Source organism: Hydra vulgaris, chromosome 06 (genome assembly GCF_038396675.1).
Source record: "Hydra vulgaris chromosome 06, alternate assembly HydraT2T_AEP".
Classification (NCBI taxonomy): Eukaryota; Metazoa; Cnidaria; class Hydrozoa; order Anthoathecata; family Hydridae; genus Hydra; species Hydra vulgaris.
The window spans coordinates 11,707,501-11,718,633 of record NC_088925.1 but is presented as its reverse complement, the minus strand read 5'-3'; the positions used below and the strand labels follow the sequence as shown (position 1 = coordinate 11,718,633).

The following is an 11,133-nucleotide window of genomic DNA, read 5'->3' as shown; positions in this document are numbered from 1 at the left end:
CTCCATTTTTAAAAAAAACAAGCAATAAATTTTTTTAGGCTTAACTGCAGATTCTATATAACTAGTTCATCTTACTTAAGGACCTCCAGGAACTAATAAGTTTTATTTGGATGTTGTGACTGTTCGATCATTGATGATCCTTCAATCATTGAAATTTTGAAGGATTCATTCAAAAGTTGTTCATTAAAGACAATAAGTTAAAAATACTAGAAAATGTAACCTTTTTTTTAATATTTTACACCTACCATATCTTGAATGGATGTTTATCAATTTTGAAAAACAAATTATTACGAAAGCTGTTTTACTTAACAAATTCTGAATAAGATAACTTTTTTGAGTTTTTTTCAAAACTCATAAAAAGTTTTAATTTTTAAAAAAGTTTTAAAATTAAAGTTTTAAACACGCTTTGAGTAACGAAATGGTTGAAGTCATTTCTGCTTCCTTAAGAAAGGGTCCCATTGAAAAACTTGCAAGAAAAGAGGGTGTAGGTAATTTTGATTTGTTAGTTTTGATTGGTTAAGTAATATTAAGGTTGGTAATGACTAGGTTAACCAAAATTACGCAAAAGCATTTTTTTTTACATTAATAGTAAGTGAGCACATTTTTTGGATTTATAGTAAATGAGTACTTGAGTACAATTGGGTATTTTTTACATTTATGGTGATGTTAAAGATATCCATTAAATTAAAATGTACCCATTTTGAAACTCATTCTTTACCAGCATATTTAAAGAGTATTTATTATATATTTATTTTAATGATCTTTGATTATTTTGTTTATTGAGACTATAATAGTTTCTGTTTAAACATATAAAACATATTTTTTTAAAAGTAAATCTGACTTCATCCTCATAACAGTTATAGAAAATTTCAGTCAGTCAAATTTTCATTCTTTAAAATAATATAATTAAAGTTAGATTAAGTAATGAAACGTTTCATGTACACTGGATTTAACACACGTGATCAAATTTGAACCCTTCACTCATTGGGTTGCAAAGCTCGTTGGATATAATGCCCATTTGATCCAATGTGCCCATAAAGTAGGCAGACTCATTAGACCATAAAATGGTCTGATGAGTCTGTGCTCGGATAAAGAAAGCAGACCCATTAGACCATAAAGATTTTTCAAATGAGTATAATCTTTTCTATTTTCGCATGCCAATATTAGATTTATTATTAATTTTAAATGGTGACATTCCTGCACCTCACTTTTTGACTTTTTTCTTAAATAAGAAAAATGCTTTTAAAGTCGCAAAAATGCTTTAGAAACAATACTTAAAATAAAAATGAAACTTTTATTTTTAATAAGATATTTCAGATTATGGTTTATTTCGTTATTACGAAATTGCGGATAATAATCAATTAAAATAATTAGTGGTTTTAAACTGTGTGTTAATAATGTGTTTATTAACACACGACGCGACGTTAAAGAACATTCTGTTTTAACGTCTAAATTGTGTTCTAACGTCTAAAGCGTCTATAACCTCGCGTTCTAACGTCTAAAAAAAAATTATTTACACACAAAGCGACGTTGTTCTATCTCAGCGTCTTTGAGTTTTGAGATAAAATGATTTAAAAAGTAGAAATATTAGGAGGCGGGATTTAAAAAACATTTTGTTACTAACCCAGCAAACATGTCAGCGTTGAATCAACGTTGAAAACCGGTCGCAGCGTAGAAAAAGCGTTCCAGTCACAAAAACAACGCGCTTTCAACGTTGAATCAATGTTTATTATTGTATACTAAATCGCGGTAAATTTAAACGCTGAATAAGCGTTGAAGTTGTAACGTAATTTAGCTTCTCAAAAAAAGACGTTTATTCAACGTGGAATCAACTTACGCAAAAAGCCATTTTAATGACGATTCAAAATCTATGCTTCATCAACGTTAAAAATAAACCGCTTTTTAAACGTCACATTTTCAACGTTGAATAAGCGTTTAAATATCAACTTATATTTGCTTCTCAAAAAACCGCGTTTATTCGACGTTGAATAAAAGTACGCAAATAATCACTGTAAAAACGTCGCAAAGTTGAAGGTTTGTCAACGTTAGACAATAGCTGCTTTTTCAACGTATTTAAGCTATTTATGAAACAACGCTTATGAGTAATTCCACGTCAAAACAACCTTTTTTTTTTTTAAATGCAACCCTATGTCTTTGGATTTTTTTTATATTTTTACCATAGTTAGTACATTATAAAATAAGATAAATCCCAAAATTTCAAGGTCTAACTCCCAACGGTTCGTGAGTAATGGTTGTTTTAATTTTGGCTACTATTATGGTTTTGGTCGTTTTCCGCCATTTTTAAATTTACATTTCTCCTTATAAAATCAAGTCTATAAACATTTGAGTTCTAAAAATAAGTGACTTAGTTTATTTCTAGGTGAGGAATTTGTATATATAAATAAAAAACTCATTTTATAATAAAAAAGTACCTAAATATCAATTATAAATGTTAAAATAATGGACACCTGCCCCAGTAAAATTTTTAGGTGTGCAGTAAATTTTTTAAGCCTAAAATTTCAAATTAGATCATTGTATGTTTGAAGAACATTTTGTGAAAAAATCATTTCTGCCAAACACATAGTTTAAAAATTAAATGAAAAATATTACAAAAAAAGCAAATATAGCATATTTCGCTTATCGTAGTATTCAAAATAAATAAAAATGATGCATACTTGAATTGATATACAATTTTTTATAATATATCCATTAAAAATTATTGATTTACAAATATATACTTAATAATTTTGTTAAAATCTTTTTTTGAAAGTTCATATTTGTCTGATATTATTTTTGGTGCACTTATTAATGTTATTATATTAATAAGTGCACCAAAATGTTATTGGTGATTGGTATCCAACAATAATCATTCCTTTTCGGCCAGAAAAACTGTTCAAATGGACCGTGTGGATGCATAAACTTTATTTTTATATCATTATATTCTTCATCTTTTTCTTCAACTGCTGCAATTCACCAAAACGAGTCATGTGTACATGCGTAATATTTGCATTAGCTCAAAATTTATTAAACTTTGGTAACTTGATTTTTTAGTTATATTTATAGATTTTGGATTTATATTGTTACTAGTTTTTTTAAATAACATAGATGCTTTCGAAACTGGTATGCAATGGTGAAATCCTCGACTTCCTGGTATTGTTTTTCCCTTCTCAAATCGTTTATTTTATGTAGCTCTAACATTAACCATAGTTCCTTTATCAATTTTAAAGAACTTTATTGTGAGCGTTTTTTGAGTGCAAAATTCAAACATTGCATCGATTGTTAGTATTTGATTTTTCTTTGGACGTTTTCTTGCAGTTGTTCGTTTAACTGTATCACCTATTGCATCACAAGAAGATTTGCCATGACTGGTTGCAAAAAATATCCATTCAGCTTTCAATAAAAAATCTTCTGAGTGATGGCATAGATTTTGAAAATTTTTATACTGTCCTCCACATTTATCAGAAAAGTAATACAATTTGAAAATTAAACAAGGGTTTCTTTGATATAATTACATAAAATATATTTGAAATCAAATTACCTTTCATTTTTTTTTATGCACTTTATAAACATTACAACAATTGCCATTTTTCTTTTCAAATCTTTTTCCAAAGTAGTGAAAATGGTGACTACAAATGCTGAGTAGTTCTTCACAAGCACGCAACTCAGATCTCCATAAAATGTTTTGACGAGTATCAGTGTCTAGGTCATGTAGTGAAAAAATCTCTTTATTTCTAGAGTATGAGGTTTTATGGCATTCTGACTTCAAAACTTTACCAATATCACATGAAATCATTTTGATAATGAATTAAAAAATGTTATACTTGCATGTTCAAAAATGCACAAGTATTAATTACATTATTTATGTAGAACTAATTGCAACATTTAAATTAGATGAATATGTCTGAATTCAGCAATTAAACTTTGATAATTGGAAAAGACAAAGAACCAAGGAACAAAAAGAAAACAAAAAATGCATTAAAAAAACTTTCATAACTTGAGAACCACTTAGATTTAGATTTAGGTAGGAATTATCATTTTTTCCTAAAGTACTTTGGCGAAAATTGAAAAAAAAATCAGAGAATTTAGGGCTGTATGGCCTGGTTGTTTTGAAATGAAATTACTCTTAGGAAAAAAAATTGCACGTTTAATTCAGGAGCGGATTCACGATTTTTTGGTGTTTGAGTTAAATAACTTCCAGGTAAGTTCTATATTCCAAACCTTTGAATGTTCATACTTATGTCATTTAAAGATGTTTTGCAAAAATTTGCGCTGCAAAGAACTTGGGAACAAAAAAACCCTAAAAATTAGAAATCTAAAACGTGGGAGAAATTAATTTTTTGAAATATGAATTCTAATATCCTAAACTAGGTAGAAATTTCATTAAGGTAATAAAATTTCATTGAAAAATAATGATTTGTTTAGAAATCATACCTAATTAAACAACCCCCTCGTTTTGAGGGCGTTGTAAACTTTACATTGTTATACCTTCTAAATGCCAAATGATTTTTTGACAAAATCTTAAAAATATGTACAATTTTTAGTCTTATTACAGTAAGTAATTTTTCTGTTTGGAAAAATCAATTCACTTCACGTTTGGGCGGATGATTTCTACTTTTTAGGGTATTTCTGTTCCCAGGCTCTTTGCAACGCAATTTTTTGCAAAACATCCTTAAATAACATAAGTATGAACATTCAAAGGTATGGAGTATAGAACTTAGATGGAAGTTATTTCACTCAAACACCAAAAAATCGTGCTCCGCCCCTACAATTATATATACATTTTTAGTACAAAAGTAAAATATTTACAAAACTATGTATTTGGCATAAATGATTTTTTCACACAATGTTCTTCAAACATACAATGACCAAATTTGAATTTTTAGGCTTTAATAATTTACCGCACACCTAAAAATTTTACTGGGGCAGGTGTCCATTATAATAACATTTATAATTGATATTTAGGTACTTTTTAATTATAAAATGAGTTTTTTATTTATATATTTAAATTCCTCACCTTGAGATTAACTAAGTCACTTATTTTTAGAATTCACACGTTTAAAGGCTTGGTTTTATAAAGAGAAATGTAAAATTAAAAATGGCAGAAAATGACCAAATCAATAATAGTAGCTAAAATTAAAACAACCATTACTCACAAACCGTTGGGAGTTAGACCTTAAAATTTTGGGATTTATCTTATTTTATAATGTACTAACTATGGTAAAAATATAAAAAAAATCCAAAGACATAGGGTTGCATGGCCTGGTTGTTTTGACATGGAATTACTCTTATTCAACGTTACATATACCAACGTTGAAAATGTGGTATTTAAAAAACGTTGAAAAAGTGTTATTTTGCCAACGTTAATTAAACGTTGTTTTGACAACGTTGAGGAAGTGACACATTGAAAATTATTGTCTCATTAACTAGCCATTACAAAAATAATTTGCCGTAAAGAAAAGGCAACGAAAACTTAATAGAATGCATGCAGATGGTATAAAAAAAATATTTTGATAAAGTTATGTTTTATAACTTCTTTTTATTGCGGCTAATTTAAAACTTTTAGATTTTGCATCAAATTGTATATAATATACATAAATCTCAGAGTATATTCGGTTTATTCAGGTTATTTTTGTTGATGATTTATTTATTTTAAAATGACCATTTTAATAAATTGCAAAGTTGTATTAAATATGTTATTTCTAAGTTAAAAATAGCACTTAATTTTAATAAGATTCAGATGTTTTAAGTAATATCAAAATTATTAAAACATAATAAGTCAGACTAAATTTAGTCTGTTCACAGACTAATTTTTTTATTTATTTGAAAAACTTTAAACACCTTACCCTAATTATCAAGCAAATATTCAGTATAAAATCTTCGACCAATAATGAAAGTATGAATTATTAATTTTTTTTTATATAAAAACACGTTTGGGTAAGAAACTTTATTTCCATTTTTTTGAAAAACTTCTAATTTTATTAGAAAAAGTATTAAGTCCTAATTATAGAGTTGGTGTTGTATATTTAATTCTAACATTTATTCTTTATCATACATTTTTATTTATTTTATTAATATGTATTTATGCATATATATATGGGTAAATTTATGAATATATATAAAAGAAATATATACATTTTATATATGTATATATAATGTTTATATTTCTAGTCCTAATTTTAGAGTTGGTGTTGTATATATAATTCTAACATTTATTATTTATCACATACCTTTGATATGTATTTTTATTTATTTTAATATTATGTATTAATGCATGTAATTATGAATATATATATATATATATATATATATATATATATATATATATATATATATATATATAAGAAATATATACATTTTATATATACATATATATATATATATATATATATATACATATATATGTATATATATACATATATATACATACATTATGTATATATATACATATATATATATATATATATATATATATATATATATTTATATATATATATATATGTGTGTGTATATGTATTTATATATATATATATATATATATATATATATATATATATATATATATATATATATATATATATATATGTATATATATATGTGTGTATATGTATGTATATATATATATATATATGTTTGTATACATACATATAAACATATATATTTGTTTATAAATGTATATATATATATATATATATTATATATATATATATAATATAAACATATATGTATATATAAATATATATATACATACATTATATATATATATATATATATATATATATATATATATATGTATATATATATATGTGTGTATATGTATATATATATGTATATATATGTGTGTATATGTATATATGTATATATATATATATATATATATGTATATATACATATATATATACATATATATTTGTTTATAAATGTATATATATATATGTATATATATGTATATATACATATATATATACATACATTATATATATATATATATATATATATATATATATATATATATATATATATATATATATATATATGTATATATATATGTGTGTTAATGTATATATATGTATATATATGTGTGTATATGTATATATATATATATATATATATATATATATATGTATATATATATATATATATATATGTATACATATAAACATATATATTTGTGTATAAATGTATATATATATATATATATGTATTATATATATATATAAATATATATTATATATATATATATAATATAAACATATATGTATATATAAATATATATATATATTTATTATTATATATATTTATATATATATGTAAATAAAACAAATGATGCCTTTTTTTTAGATGATCTATTACAATGACTTCACAATCTTGGGCTTAAGTTGTTTATTTAAAAAACAGATTGAAGCAGAGGCAGTTGCTCTATGTTGTTGGGTAGAAGATGGTTGGTTATTTTTGTCCACTGGTGTTCACGCAATGAAAGCTGCCTATAATAGTTTTCGAATTGATTATTCATGGAACAAGCTTAGAGTTAAAAGATTTAAAGTTACTAGAGGTCATTAAATTTTACAGTACTCATTGCTATTTTAATTGTTTTATATGAATAAAAAAACTGTTATAGTTTTATATTAATGGTGAAGTACTATATCAAATAAACTTCTATAATTAACGGTGAAGTACTATATCAAATAAACATCTAATAAGTCTTAGTTTTATTTTGGGATAAGTAAAATTTTGAATCTGTTTATTGTATTATGATTGCCTAGATATATATCGTAATCTGTTTGCACTGGGTCTACGTTTTAGTTTTTACATTTTTGTTTTACTAAATAATTACTTATAAGTATCTATTATTAGATAAAGAAGTAGGCGAAGGATTTAATTTTGCAACTACAGAGGACTCCAAAAAAGAATGAAAGTAATTATGTTAGTGAATGATTGTGTTTCTCTTTGCATTTAACTTTTTATATGGTGAAGAATAAATAAAACTTAATAATAACTATTAGTCATATCTGATTTTAATAATACTGTTTAAATTTTTTTGACATGTGATAATTTGATTTTAGGTGTAAGTTTATTAAGTAAAGTTCTGGTGGATGTATATGTATATACATACATATATATATATATATATATATATATATATATATATATATATATATATATATATATATATATATATATATATATATATATATATATATACACTTATATACATATAAATATATATTTATATATATATTTATATGTATATACGTATATATATATATATATATATGTATATACGTATATATATATATATATATATATGTATATACGTATATATATATATATATATGTATACATAGATATATATATATAGATATATATATATATGTATATATATATATATATATGTATATATATATATATATATATATAGCAATAAAATTTTTGATAAATTCAGAACTCTAACAAACAAAACAAAATTATTTATGTTGGAGTCTACTTAACTGCAAAAATTTTATATTTTTTTAAAATTTGATTGTAAACAAGAAAAAAAATATTTATGTTTTTTTTTAAATCATTGTAAAAGTAACTCTATTAAATAAAATGAGCTATTTTACAGTTATTTTAGATTTCAAAATTACCCATATATATTTTCAACAGGGTTAAGGTCTGGACTTTGTGGCGGCCATTTAAGGATGTTAGCTTTACATTTGTTTATGAACTGTTCTGCTGCTTTGCATGTGTGTTTAGGGTTGTTGTCATGGTGAAAAAAAAATTTGCGATCAATTCTTAAACGGTTTGACATGAATTTTTTGAAAGCTAATCAACATACAACTTCCCTGTCATTATACATTCAACATTCACCAGTCGTCCCACACTACTTGAATCAAAACATCCCCTAGCCATAGGCGAGCCACCTCCATGCTAGACTGTTTTTGTAAGATTTTTATCTAAGAGTGCATCACAAGGTCTGCGCCAAACTCTTTGTCGTTTTTTAAGCCAAGTATTTGACATTTATTCTTATCAGTCTATAACACTAAGTTCCAAAATGCCTCACACTTGTTAATATGCAGTTTTGCAAATGCTAAAAGTTTTTCTTTGCTTATACAACTAATGAGAGGTTTACTTTTCTGGAGAAGGTTTATTTAAACTACCTAAATTATTAAACCACTTAAATTAAGTCTTCTCTGTACAGTTCGATAGAAAACATTTAATTTAAGATTTTCAACCATCTGCCTTTAGGTTATTGTTGAATTTTTTTTTTTTATCAGTGCAATTAGGATATTGGTTATTGTTGAAGTATTAATGGGGCGACCAAGTCTTTTCTGATTTTCAGCAGAACCAGTTGTTTCATACTTTATACACATCTTCCTAACACCACTTACTGATATTTGATATTTTTCATCACATTGCTTGTAGGTTAAGCCCTTTTTTCAATCAAAAGTGACCCGAGATCTGATGTCCAATGAATAATTTTGAGAATAAACCATTATTGTTATTTTAACTTTTTCTAAAAATAAATTCCAAAAAATATAGTTTAAAATGCTTATTGTTAATAACTTTAACAAAATATTTTTGATGTTAATACTTATAAGTAATTAGTTATTGACAAAGCATTATATTTCATAATAAAAATGTAGATGTTTCTTACTTTTGTCACATTTATTTTAGACAGAAAAACTCTAAGTTAGCAAAGTTCATTTAATAGAGTTACTTTTGCATTGAGTTAAAAAGAGTTATAAATGTTTTTTTTTTCTCTCTGGAATCAAGTTAAAAAAAAAACTTAAAACTTTTGCAGTTGTATAGATTCTGACATAAATAATACTGTATATATATATATATATATATATATATATATATATATATATATATATATATATATATATATATATATATATATATATATATATATATATATTATATATATATATATATATATATATATATATATATATATATATATATATATATACAAAATTATATAATTTTGTATATATATATATATACAAAATTATATAATTTTGTATATATATATATATACAAAATTATATAATTTTGTATATATATATATATATACAAAATTATATAATTTTTTATATATATATACAAGGTCTTCATTGAGTGCAAGCTTCATAGTAGAGGATGCAACATTCATTTCACGTGACAAAGCCCGAATTCCAATGCCAGGGTTCTTCAACACCTGTTCCTGCAGACTTGCGAGGAATTCTGCTGTATGAATGCAATCAGATTGTCTGCTAGGGATCTTTCTTATTACTACATCCTCATAGTCACCATTGCAAGTCTCTAGTTCATACCTGATTGTTTTTACTGTGTTCAGGGAGCATTGGGCAGCAGTCATAATATCCTTATTTTGATGGCCGGCACAAATCATCATGATGCAAGTTATTCTCTTCCATGATTCAGGTGGGTTCCAGTCATCCATCCTTTCTGAGATCTTGTATATGAATGAAGAAGGGTTCAAACTTTTAAATGACCTGTATTGTGTATTAATACCTCTAATCTACAAAAAAATATAATCAATTATAAATATGTCAAATTTATCCCGAACACCCTGTATATATATATATATATATATATATATATATATACATATATATATATATATATATATATATATATATATACATATATATATATATATATATATATATATATATATATATATATATATATATATATATATATATATATATATATATATATATATATATACATATATATATATATATATATATATATATATATATATATATATATATATACATACATATATATATATATACATATATATATATATATATATATATATATATATATATATATATATACATATATATATATATATTTTTACTTTTTAAATTTAATAATGATTATACTAATTTAATAACATTTTTCTTTTACATTTGCTTTCAGACTACTAATGGTACAAGTTTTGTTTTTTGATTTAGATTCTGTATCTCAATGATATCCTGGCCTATCGATACGATATCCTGTTAATTGTATTTTTATATATTGCATAAATATATATGCAAACACTCACACACATAAATTTTAAAGAAAATATTTATATTTTTATATATATATCTATAAATTGTATATGTTAAGCTTTTTTATATTTATCATTGTATA

The 11,133-nt window shown here is 23.6% G+C and overlaps 1 long non-coding RNA gene across 2 annotated transcripts in view; it reads left to right on the top strand.

Annotated features, from left to right (window-relative positions):
- Window positions 1-5,316: 5,316 nt before the first annotated feature.
- LOC136081647 (uncharacterized) overlaps window positions 5,317-11,133 on the top strand; it is a 5,858-nt gene continuing 41 nt past the window's right edge. Inside the window, exons 1-3 of one of the 2 annotated variants that reach the window (XR_010638977.1) lie at window positions 5,317-5,491; window positions 7,339-7,549; window positions 10,953-11,133. The exon at window positions 10,953-11,133 is cut by the window's right edge and continues 41 nt beyond it. This is a non-coding gene — a long non-coding RNA (uncharacterized LOC136081647). The other variant, XR_010638978.1, reaches the window with a different exon arrangement.